The sequence below is a fragment of the Macadamia integrifolia genome, chromosome 5, assembly GCF_013358625.1.
Source record: "Macadamia integrifolia cultivar HAES 741 chromosome 5, SCU_Mint_v3, whole genome shotgun sequence".
NCBI classification, from domain to species: domain Eukaryota; kingdom Viridiplantae; phylum Streptophyta; class Magnoliopsida; order Proteales; family Proteaceae; genus Macadamia; species Macadamia integrifolia.
This window is the reverse complement of record NC_056561.1, coordinates 5,838,345-5,851,985: the sequence shown is the minus strand read 5'-3', so window position 1 is coordinate 5,851,985 and position 13,641 is coordinate 5,838,345. Positions and strand designations below refer to the sequence as shown.

General features: G+C 42.9%; 1 protein-coding gene across 1 annotated transcript in view; it reads right to left on the bottom strand.

Annotated features, from left to right (window-relative positions):
• LOC122079947 overlaps window positions 1-13,641 on the bottom strand; it is a 22,291-nt gene that overhangs the window by 6,609 nt on the left and 2,041 nt on the right. The window lies entirely within an intron of this gene.

Below are 13,641 nucleotides of genomic sequence, written 5' to 3'. Positions count from 1 at the left end.
AAAGGTGAAAACCCTTCGCAACCGTTCCATTTTCTATGTAAAGGTGCGGTGGGCTAATCATTCACTTGAAGAAGCGTCTTGGGAGAAAGAGGATGAAATGCAAGCCAAGTACCCTCATCTTTTTGATCAACCAGGTACGCAATTTCGATGACGAAATTTTTCAGAAGGGGGGGATAATGTAATACCCTACTTCTTAAACCCGGTCTGATTACATGGTTGAACCAGTTTATCTATGCAGGACCCGAACAGGAGAGAGTTAGAGCGGACTCCTTATGGACTATGATGGCAAGGGTGACCTTAAACACCGGCTGGCCTGACAAGTCCGAGGCAGTGCCAGAAGAGACGGGAGTACCCAAGCCGTGTACATGCACCTATCATAAGGCCATGTACGGATAAATCATGTATTATAGCCGTATATTAAGGTGTGTACATATGTTACATCGTATGCCAGGGGTGGGGTTCACGCTGAGGCCCGAACTCTGTCAAAATCCCAAGTTTTGGCCCTCAGGTGGGCGCACCCACCCACCTGAGTGACCCATCCATGTGAACTATTTAGTTATTTAAGAAGTATATATATATAGCATTTATGATTTTCCTTTCTTTTCCTTTATGACACCCGTACGTTGGTGAGGATAGTAAAGAGGAGAGAGAAAAGAAAGGGAAGAAGAAGGGAAGAGAAGGAAGAGGAAGAAGAGAAGGATTTCAGCGGCGCCGAAGCTTGATCTTCCCATTCCGGCGCGAAGAGTAATCTTCAACTCTAGATCTACATTTAGAGGTAAGCAAAGTTGGGTTCCTTGAACATTCACCATACCCAAGCATAAAAACCCTTGATTCGAGTAGGGTTTCTTGAGATCTTGTAAATCCCCTTTGAAATGATAAATCTAAGGTTTGATAGATGATTTATGTGTTGATCTTGAAGGATTTGAAGAGGTATTGACAAGGTTGGAGAAGCATTGTGGATTTGAAGTGATTTTGGGGTTTTGAAGGTGTTCTTGAGCAAAGAAGGTAAGATGGTTTCCCATCACTTGAATCTAACTTAGATCTAGGTTAGAACCATCCTATAAGACTTTGAAAGTGTGAAGAATGGGTTGGGAAAAACCCCCATTTGAATCCTCAAATAATGGAGGAAGTTGGGAAGAAACAGCAGTTTCCCGCCAAGACCGGTGGGTAGGATCGGTGGGCCATCTGGCCCGCCTGTGAGCACCCACCTGTGAGGGCAGGGCCCCCTGGCCCAACCGATAGGCCAGATCGGTGGGCCAACCTGCCCATCGGTCCAAACCGGTGGGCCAGACAGCCCACCTGTCTGACCCACCTGAGTGGCCCCGATGGTGATTTTTCGTCCGATTGGACCCAAATTGGACGTGCGACATTCTTTTAACGTTATAAACATGATTTTGTCATCAGATCTCTTTAATTTTGATCTTAAAATGATGAAGTACTAACCCCGCTCGATCATGTTAGGTTCACCAAATCCTACACGTTTCGCACCGGATCTCACCCGTACCGAACGGGAATCCTTGTACACTACAGGTAAGTGGGGAGAGGGCGTTTGGCCTTGTTTCAAGGCATTGTTTGGCATTCATTTACTTGTATCTAGTCTAGTCATGCCATCATGAATATGCTATGTAGATCAGTCATCCTCACATTGTTATGCATGTGTGCTATATTTACTTTCTAAATGCCAAGTGATGAGATGCTTATGTGATGGATGTTGACATCATGGTGCATAATGCATTGATAGACTAGATACCGTAGTCGGCTTGGAAACGAGTGCATTGGTGGCCCATGGTATGGGACCCGGAGGCACTATGCAATAGTACTATTGTCATATAGGAGCAGGCGGTTTAGGATTTTCACCATCCCGTGTTACGACCGTTCCCAACAGGGATTAAGGTGTTGGGTTACCATTTGGGGGGAAGCAGTGGTCGCGGTTATCGGGTCACTGTGGCGGTTAGACATAACGCCCAGTGGGTCATTAGGACAGTCGGCAACCCCGGTGGTATATTCAAGAGGGCCAATCGTACTGCTTTTAAATTGCTGGAGTCAGCACCTTTAATTTCAGTCATTTACATTTCTGTTGAGAGCCGGTGGTCGACATATTTTTACTTTTTTGAGTACTCATGGTGGGCCTTCTCCGACAGCCCTATGGGAGTATCGCGGGATAGAGTTCGTGGCTCGTACCCGGAGTATACGCGCACTGTGGTTGTAGTAGCACTAAACCGAAGACTTAGTAATGTTGCTTAGGTGGATGTGATTTAAAATGTAATGCATAGTATGTAGTGCATATGATTGTGTTTTGATGTGTGGACTGCTGTGTGGTCCATCTTACCACTTACTGAGCTAGTGAGCTCATCCCACGTGTGCACCCCTTTTTAGATGATTTTGCAGGTCATACATCTGAAGAGCACGGGGTGGGTCCCACAGTCAAGTTCCCCGAAGAGGACTGGTGGACCCCTGAGGAGTTAGAGCATGACATTGACTGCTCGTGAGAGAGTTGTGTTGTGGGACCGCAGTTCTGATGCCGTGCTGAGCTCCACTTCTGAGGTCGAGCTGAGCTCTACCATGTGATGCTGAGCTGGGCTCAACCCTTGATGCCGATATGAGCTCCAGCCTTTGATGCAGAGCCGAGCTATGTACTCTGATTATTTTGGTTTCCTTTATGTACTTGATATGTGAATTGTACTTTTATTGTGTAAATATCATACCTTCGGGCCCACATGTATATAACTATTGTATCACAATTCGGGTATCAAGTATTATGGGATTATTCACAGGTAAAACTTAGTCTTTCGCTGATCTGATGAGCTTTTATTAGTTGTGTGTATGCTGTGATGGAATACAGTATCAGATGATCCTGGCAGGTTTGGGTTAACCGGAGTTAACCCGGTCACTGGCCCGGTTCAGTGCGAACGGGGTGTGACACTACATCTTTTCACCCGAATACCAGTATGACGCCCACAGCTACTAGGCCACCTCGCCCTTCACCTGCTATGGGTCAGGCTTAGAGAGCTTCTGCTTCGGTTCAAGCTTTGTAGAACCATTGTTTTAATTGCCATAATATGGGCATTTTGCTAAGGATTGCCAAGCCCGAACAGCTTTACCAGCCATCTAGCTTTCTGGGTACAGACCTGCTTTGACTTAAGGGAGTCAACCACAAGGAAGGTTGTATGCTTTGTTAGACAAGGAAGCTAAAGCTAGCACATAAGTGGTAGCAAGTACGATTTAATTTGAGAACTGCTTTCTAGTAAATATTGATGATATGCTTTAATTATGTGCATTGCTGTATTAGGCATCCTATATGTATCAGGTATACCAGCATATGTCTTGTTTGATTCAGGGGCTTCACCTTCATTTGCATCAAAAAGCTTTGTTGAGAAATTTGACATGGCACCCAAGATATTAGAGCATAAGAAGATAGTTTGTACACCTATAGGTAAAATTTCACAGTTGAAAGAAGTATATGGGCCATGCACCATTGAGATCAGTGGAAAGCAGTTAGATGCCCAACTCATCAAGTTCAACATACAAAACTTTGATGTTATACTAGGCATGGATTGGTTATCAGCACATCAAGCAAGCATGATGTGTGCTGAGAAACAGATCAAGGTGGTTGATAATGAAGGGAAGGAACTGATATACCAAGCAGATATAATAAAACGGGCTTAGAAGGTCCTCATCTCCACTCTGCAATTGGTGAAGTTGTTAGAAAATGGGTGTCAAGGGTACCTAGCATGGGTGATTGATTTAGATGCAAAGGTCACACCTCTAGAGGAAGTAGAGGTAGTTAAAGAATTCCTAGACGTCTTTCCAGATGATCTGACTCAACTACCACCTGACAGGGAATTGGAATTTGCTATAGATTTGATTCCTAGAGCTGCTATCGATGTCCAAGGCTCTGTACATAATGGCCCCAGCAGAATTAAAAGAGTTGCAAGTACAGTTGTAAGATTTGTTAAAGAATGGATTCATACGCCCAAGTGTGTCACCCTGGGGTGCTCCAATGTTGTTTGTTAAGAAGAAATATGGGAGCCTACGTATGTGTATTGATTACTGAAAATTGAACAAGTTAACCATCAAGAACTGATATCTATTGCCACGCATAGATGATCTGTTTGATAAGCTACAAGGTGCTAAGATATTTTCAAAGATTGACCTCAGATCCGGGTATTATCAACTCAAGATAAAAAGTTGTGATATACCAAAGACAGTCTTTAGAACTCGGTACGGTCATTATGAGTTCTTAGTGTTATCTTTCGGGTTGACCAATGCACCAGCAACTTTCATGGATTTGATGAACCGAGTGTTTCATGATGTTCTTGACAAGTGGGTCATTGTTTTCATTGATGATATCTTGATCTACTCGAAGTCAGAAGAAAACCATACAAACACACTTGAGGATGGTACTATAGAGACTGAGAGAGCAATAGTTGTATGTGAAATTCAGCAAGTGTGAATTTTGGCTCAAACAGGTTGGATTCCTTGAACACGTGGTGTCTGAAAATAGAATTGAAGTGGATCCAGATAAGGTGAGAGCCGTAGTGGACTGGGAGGTACCTAAGAGTGTAACAAAAATTAGAAGTTTCTTGGATTTGGCAGGTTACTATAGATGCTTCATCGAGAACTTTTCTCAGATTTCAGCACCAATGACCAAGCTGACTAGGAAGGGTATAAAGTTTGACTAGTCAAGGGAGTGTGAAGAGAGCTTTCAAGAGCTGAAGAAGCGGCTAGTGTCAGCACTAGTGTTGACTATTTCTAAAAGCACAGGTGGAAGCATATGCGTCCAGCAGTTGAAGGACTGTGAAAAGAACTACCCTACCCATGACTTGGAGCTAGCAGTGGTCATTTTTACTTTAAAGATTTGGTGTCACTACTTATATGGTGAAAAGTATGAATATACAGTGACTACAAAAGTCTTAAGTACTTTTTCACCCTAAAAGACTTGAATATGAGACAAGGAGATGGATTGAGCTTATGAAAGATTATGATTGTGATATTCAGTATCACCCGGGGAAGGTCAATATAGTGGCAGATGCATTAAGCCAGAAAGCTCAAACTGTGTCACTTTCCTATCTAGCTGTCAGTCCAGAGCTCGTACAAGAGGCGATGTTAATGGATGAAATCCTCTTGTATGAGGGAGCGACCTTGGAACTAGAGCACCAGGCAGATGATGTTAAACAATTGACTATGTCCTTGGTGGCTTTATAGGTACATTCTTCCATCATGAAAAAAATCATAATAAAACAACATTTGGATCCTGAGTTACAGCAGATCAGAGATAAGATTCAAGAGCAAACAATGAAAGACCCTAGCTTTACATTCATCAGTGATGGGGCACTATTGTTTCGGGGCAGATTGTGTGTACCTTGTGATAAGGTAATACAAGACAAAATAGTAAAAGAAGCACACAGTTCTGAGTACTCTCTTCACCTTAGAAGTACCAAGATGTACAAAGACCTAAAGCAACACTACTGGTGGCCAGCAATGAAGTCCACAATAGCTTTGTTTGTGTCGACTTGCCTTGTATGTAACAAGTCAAAGTTGAACGGCACCGACCTTTTGGCACTTTTCAACCGCTCGCAGTACTTGAATGGAAATGGGATAACATTACAATGGACTTCGTCACCGGACTACCACGTACACCCAAGGGAATGTATACAATTTGGGTAGTCGTTGATAGGCTCACTAAGACAGCTCACTTCATCCTGATCAGGACCAATTACACCATGGATAAGCTAGCACAGCTTTACATGGATAATGTGATATGCTTATATAGTGTACCAGTGAGCATTGTAGCAGATAGGGACCCGAGGTTTACCTCCAGATTTTGGAAGAGCTTTCAGTAAGCCTCGGGATCACAATTGGGCCTGAGTACAGCCTTCCATCCACAAACAGACAGATTGTCACACCCCGCTCACACAGAATCGGGCCAGTGACCGGGTTAACACCGGTTAACCCAAACCTGCCAGGATCATATGATACAGTATTCTACCACAACATACACACAACTAAGAAAGTGCTCATCAGTTCAGTGGAAGACTTGGTTTACCTATGAATATTTCCATAATACTTGATACCCAAATTGTAATACAATAGTTAAGTACATGTGGGCCCGCAGGCATGATGTTTACACAAAAAGAATACAATTTACATATCAAGTATTCAAAAGGAATCATCAAAAATTAGAGTGTACAGCTCAGCTCGGTATCAAAGCTTAGAGCTCAGCTCGATATCAAAGGTTGAGCCTAGCTCAGCATCAAAAGGTAGAGCTCAGCTCGGCATCAAAAGTGGAGCTCAATTCGATATCAGAACTGCGGTCCCGCAGCATAACTCTCGCACAAGCAATCAGTGCCATGCTCTAACTCCTCAGGTACCCACCAGTCCTCTTCAGGGAACTCGACTGTGGGACCCACCCCGTGCTCATCTGGTTGATGACCTGTAAAATCATCTAAAAGAGGTGCACACGAGGGATGAGCTCACTAGCTCAGTAAGTGGAAAGATGGACCACACAGCAATCCACACAACAATCACAATCATATGCACTATATGCTATGCAATACATTTTTAATCACATCCACCTAAGCAACATTACTAAGTCTTTGGTTTAGTGCTACTACTGTCGGAGAAGGCCCACCGTGGGTACTCAAAAATAAAAACATGCCGACCACTGGCTCTCAACATAAAATAAATGATAGAAATTAAAGGTGCTGACTCCAGAAATTTAAAAGCAGTACGATTGGCCCTCTTGAATATACCACCGGGGTTGCCGACTGTCCTAATGACCAGCCGGGCGTAATGTCTAACCGCCACAGTGACCCGACAACCGCGACCACTGCTTCCCCCCAAATGGTAACCCAACACCTTAACCCCTATTGGGAAGGGTCGTGAGCACAGAAGATGATAATCCTAAACCGCATACGCCTATATAACATGTAGATTGCATAGTGCCATCGTGTCCCATACCACGGCACATGCACTCGTTTTCAAGCCGACTACGGCATCTAGTCTATTAATGCATCATGCACAATGATGTCAACATTTATCACATAAGCATATCATCACTTGGCATTTAGAAAATAAACACAGCACCCATGGCATAACAATGTGAGGATGACTAATCTACATAGCATTTTCATGATGACATGGTTAGTCTATATACAATTAAATGAATGCCAAACAAGCCCTGAAACAAGGCCAAACGCCCTCTCCCCACTTACCTATAGTGTACAAGGTCTCACGCTCGGTACGGGTGAGATCTGGTGCGAGAAGTGTAAGATTTGGCGAACCTATCATAAGTGAGCGGGGTTAGCATTTCGCCACTTTGGGATCAAATTAACAATATCTAATGACAAAATCATGTTTAGAATCCTAAACGAAGGTTGCACGTCCGTTTTGGGTCCAATCGGACGTAAAAATCACGTTGGGAGCTTCTCGGGTGGGTCGGACAGCCCCCCTGTCTAACCCACCAGTCAGACCCACCGGTCCTGACTGATGGGTAGGTCGGCCCATCGATCGGCCCACCGGTCTGGCTCATTGATTGGGCCCGAGGGTCCTGCTAAGATCGACGGGCAGGTCGGCTTGCTAGTTGGCCCACTGGTCTGGCCCATCGGTTGGCCCCGAGGGTCTGCCCTCTCAGGCGGGTGCCCTCAGGTGGGTCAAATGGCCCACTGGTCTCGACGGGAAAATGCCATTTTCATCTGAAACCTACCCCAACCTTTGCACAATCAAATGGGGCTCTTCCAAACCCATTCTCCACACATTCAAGGTCTCATAAGGTGGTTCTAACCTAGATCTAGGTTAGATTTAAGGAATGGAAAGCCATCTTACCTTCTTTGCTCAAGAACTCATTCAAAACCCCAAAATCACTTCAAATCAACAATGCTTCTCCAACCTTGTAAACACTTCTTCAAATCCTTCAAAATCAACACATAGATCATCTATTAAACCTTAGATTCATCATCTCAAAGGGGATTTACAAGACCTCAAGAAACCCTACCCAAATCAAGGGTTTTACTTGGGTATGGTGAAAGTTTAAGGAACCTAGCCTTTGCTCACCTCTAAACGTAGCTCTAGTGATGGAGATCACTCTTTCGGCATCGGAATGGGAAGATCAGGCCTCGGCGCCGTTGAGATCTATCTCTTCTTCCTCTTCCTTCTCTTCTCCTCTTCTTTCCCTTCTTTTCTCTCTCCTCTTTACTCTTCTCACCAAAGTCCGAGTGTCATAAATGAGAAAAGAAAAAGGAAGATTTAAATGTTATTTATACTTCCTAACATAACTAAGCAATCACATGGGTGGGTCACTCAGGTGGGTGGATGCGCCCACCTGCGGGCTAAAACTTGACCAACAAGTGGGATTTTGACAGAATTCGGCCCTCGGCACGAATCTCACTCTTAGCATAAGATGTAATATACGTATGCACCTTAAGATACGGCTACATACCTGCTTTATCCGTGCATGGCCTTATGATAGGAGCATGTACATGGCTTGGGTACCCCCGTCTCTTCTGGCACTGGCTCCGACTTATCGGGCCAGCCGGTGTTTAAGGTTACCGTTGCCATCATGGTCCATAAGGAACCCGCCTTAGCTCTCTCCGGTTCGGGTCCTGCATGGTTAAATCGGGTCAACCGTGAAATCAGACCGGGTTTAAGAAGTAGGGTATTACATTTACCCCCCTTTCTGAAAATTTCGTCCTCAAAATTGGCGTACTTGGTTGTTCAAAAAGATGAGGGTACTTGGCCTGGATTTCATCCTCTTTCTCCCAAGATGCTTCTTCAAGTGAATGATTAGCCCATCGCACCTTTACATAGGAAATGGAGCTGTTGCGAAGGGTCTTCACCTTTCGGTCCAAAATTTCAGTCAGTTGCTCTGTATAGGTCATGTCAGCTTCTAGGTATTTCGATTCCACAAGTAATACATGAGAGGGATCATGAACAAATCGCTTCAGCATGGATACATGAAATACGTTATGATCATCCCCGAGTGAAGGTGGCAGAGCAAGCATGTAGGCTACTGAGCCAACCCGGGCTAAGATCTCAAATGGTCCAATGTATCTTGGGCTCAACTTTCCCTTTCTGTGAAACCTTTGCAACCCTTTAGTGGGAGAGATCTTGAGGAATACCTTTTCTCCTGGCTGAAATTCAATGTCTTTTCTGCACGTGTCTGCATAGCTCTTTTGACGGGACTAAGCTGCTTTAATCCGTTCTCAAATAACGTCAACCTTGTCACAAGTCATCTGTATAATTTCAGGTCCTAACATTCGACGTTCACCTACCTCATCCTAATACAGAGGAGTTCTGCACTTCCTGCCATATAACGCCTCATACAGAGCCATCCCAATTGTAGCCTGGTAACTATTGTTATAGGAAAACTCCATAAGGGGTATATATTTTTCCCAACTACCACACATTTCCATTGTACATGCCCTGAGCATGTCTTCTAATATCTGTATGGTTCGCTCTGACTGACCATTAGTCTGTGGGTGGAAAGCAGTACTCAAATTCAACTGTGATCCCAAGGCAAGCTGGAAGATTTTCCAAAATCTGGAAGTGAACCTTGGGTCCCTATCTGATATAATGCTCACTGGCACTCCATGCAAGCGCACTATGTTATCCATGTAAAGTTGTGCTAGTTTGGCCATAGAGAACTTGGTCTTGATGGGAATGAAATGAGTAGTCTTAGTAAGCCGATCAACGATCACCCATATCGCATCCATCCCCTTAGGTGTACATGGTAGTCCGGTGACGAAGGCCATTGTAATCCTTTCCCACTTCCATTCTGGTACTGGGAGTGGCTGAAGAGTACCATAAGGTCGATGCCTCGCAGCTTTTACTTTTTGGCATGTAAGACAAGTCACCACATACAGAGCTATTGTGACTTTCATGCTTAGCCACCAGTAATTTTGTTTGAGGTCTTTGTACATCTTTGTACTTCCTGGGTGGAGTGAGTACTCGGAGCTATGTGCTTCTCGCACTATCTTGTCTTGTATATCCAAATCATCCGGTACACACAATCTGCCTCGAAACATCAATGCCCCATCACTAGCTAAAACAAAATCTGGGTCGTTCATTGTTTGATCTTGAACCTTAACTCTGATCCGCTGCAATTCAGGATCCAAAGGTTGTTTCATTATTACCTCTTGCCTGATGGTAGGATGCACCTGTAGAGCCGTCAAGGATACAGTTAACCATTTAAGGTTTTCTGGTTGACGTTCAAACTCTAAGGTTGCCCCTTCATATAAGAGAGCTTCATCCATTAGCGTCACTTCTTGCACGAGTGGTGGGCTGACTGCCAAATGTGAGAGTGACACAGTTTGTGCCTTCCGACTCAACGCATCTGCCACTACATTAGCCTTACCGGGATGATACGGAATGTCGCAGTCATAATCCTTCATGAGCTCGAGCCATCTCCTCTGCCTCATGTTCAAATCCTTCTGGGTGAAAAAGTACTTAAGGCTTTTGTGATCACTGTATATCTCACACTTCTCCCCATGCAAGTAATGTCGCCAAATCTTAAGGGAAAAAATGACTGCGGCTAGTTTTAAGTCATGAGTGGGGTAGTTCTTCTCATATTCCTTCAATTTTCGGGAAGCATACGCTATCACCTTTTCGCGTTGCATGAGAACACAACCCAACCCAACCTTGGAAGCATCAGTGTAGACTGTCATTCCACCTGTGCCTTCAGGGATGGTCAACACAAGGGCCAACACCAACCTCTTCTTCAATTCCTGGAAACTCTTCTCACATTCCTCTACCCAGTCGAATTTCACACCCTTTTTGGTTAATTTAGTCATTGGCGCTGAGATTTGAGCAAAATTTTCAATGAAGCACCGGTAATATCCAGCCAAACCCAAGAAGCTTCTAATTTCAGTGACATTTTTAGGGCTTTCCACTCTACTACTGCTTTCACCTTATCAGGATCCACTTCGATTCTGGCCTTAGACACTACGTGCCCCAGGAATCCAACTTGCTTAAGCCAAAATTCACATTTGTTGTATTTGGCAAACAATCGTTGTTCTCTCAACCTCTGTAACACCATTCTCAAGTGTTGAGTGTGCTCCTCTTCTGTCTTGGAGTAGATCAAGATGTCATTAATAAAAATAATTATCCATTTATCGAGGACATCGTGAAATACTCGATTCATTAAATCCATGAATGCTGCCGGTGCATTGGTTAACCCAAAAGATAACACTAGGAACTTATAGTGACCATACCGAGTCCTGAATGCTGTCTTGGGTATGTCGTCGCTCTTTATCTTGAGCTGATAATAGCCTGATCGAAGGTGTATCTTTGAAAATACCTTGGTACCCTGTAACTGGTCAAATAAATCATCAATGCGTGGCAATGGATACCGGTTCTTAATGGTTAGCTTATTCAATTCCCGGTAATCAATGCACATATGCAAGTTGCCATTTTTCTTCTTGACAAACAATACTGCGGCACCCCAAGGTGAAACACTTGGGCGAATAAGCCCCTTCTCTAATAATTCCTGCAACTGCATCTGCAACTCCTTCAATTCCGCTGGTGCCATCCTGTACGGAGCCTTAGATACTGGAGCTGCTCTGGGAGTCAAATCTATGGCAAACTCCAACTCTCTATCAAGTGGTAAATGCATCAGATCATCTGGGAAGACGTCGGAAAACTCTTTAACCACCTTTACCTCTTCTAGAGGTGTAATCCTTACATCAACATCAAGTACCGATGCTAAGTAGCCCTGACATCCACTTTCCAACAATTTTACCGCTTGAAGGGCGGAGACAAGGACCTTTCTAGCCTATTTCACTTTATATGCTCGGTATACCAATTCTCTTCCTTCGTCATCTATCACCCTAATCAGCTTTTCAGTACACATCACATTAGCTCGATGAGTCGACAACCAATCCATGCCTAGTATAACATCAAAATTCTACATATTGAACTTAATGAGTTGTGTATCAAAGTTCTTCCCACTAATTTCCACTGGGCACGACCCATACACCTCCTTCAACTGAGTAACTTTACTAGTAGGCATACTAACAATCACTCCATGATCTAGGATCCTGGGTGGCATCCCAAGTTTCTCAGCAAATCTCTTAGATGCGAATGAATGTGTAGCTCCTGAATCGAATAAAACATAGGCTGGTATGCCTGATATAGGTAGGACACCTAGTGTAACAATGCATATAATTTCAGCAGGTCATCAATATTTAACATAAGGAAATTCTTAAATTTAAAATGTACCTGTGTTTGAGATTTAAAATGTAACCGTAAGCGTACGGATCAGTGTAGCTACGGGTTGAACACAGGGAGAGCAACCACTTTATTTTTTATTTCTTTTAATAATGTGAAAGTGAACTGATTAATGATTGTGATCTAATTCTAATTACCATCCTAAACATATGTATCTAAAATAACGTCCTAACCATTCGTCATCTAAGAATTTAAAGACGCAAGCCACACAATTAAAATTAAATAAATAAATAACTAAAAATAAACAACCCACACAATAAAAATAAATAAAAAAAGGAAAAAAATGCTGAAATAAAAATAAAGTAAAGAAAGGGGAGAAAGCTAGAGAGAGACTCACAAGTAGGTTTCTCTACTTAGCCTGAGGGATGCATCATAATATGAGCTTCCCTACTTGACCAGAGAGTCACTCTTACAAGGGTTACTCTACTTGGCTTTAGGGAAAGGGAGACAGTTAAAATAAAAGCAATAAATTGATGGTTCTATGGCTAGGAGGGGCAAAGCCAACACATACACTAGCCATGAACCTTGGGGGAGAGGGATAGCAATAATGTAACGACTGAAAATAAAAATCCTAAATTAAGAAAGAAAGGGTAGTCAGAAGAGGGAATGAGAGGGGGGAGAGAAGACTATTGAAGGAGCCTACTTACTTGAATCAATGCTTGAACTTGAAAAAAAAATTGCTCCACGGCTCATGATCTTGTCACTTAGATCTAAGCCTAGAACTATAACTTAAAAAATTACAACTCAATTGCATAAATCATAAACATAAAAAAAGGTTGAATAAGAATAAAAGAGTGCTTGCATTAATTGGCATAAAAAAAAAACTATTACAAAGTGATTAAAGCAAAAATAGAGAAGAACTAGAACTAAAGAGAGAGCAACTAAAAAAAAACTAGAAGAAGAATGAATTGTGTCTCCTCCTCTTACATGAGTTGTATTTATAGGGAATGGAGAGGTAGGGTAACAATTTTCTCTTTCCTAAAAGAGAGAAACCCACAATTGATTGTGAGATCTTTTGAGTCCAAAAGTGCTAAGATGGAGGAGAGAGAAGAGAGAAATAAATTTTGAGAAATTTCCTATAATTTTTTGCTTATTTTCTTTCCTTTTTTTTTTCTAATTTATTTTTCTTCTTTTTTTCTCTCTCCTAGGGACGATTTTTTTTTCTTCCTTTGTGTGATTTGGACAATCTTTGGTGATGATGTGGAGGAGAGAGAAGATTTGGACAATTTTTGGTTCTCCCCTTTTTTCTCTTTCCTTTTTTTTCTTCTCTTCTTGCTTCCACGATTTTGCTTCTCCCCTTTTTTTCTCTTTCCTTTTTTCTTCTCTTCTTGCTTCCACGATTTTGCTTGCTTCTAACTTGATGTGGAAATCCCCTCCATGCCCTTAGTGCTTTAAGTGAGTGAAAAGCAGGAAATCTTC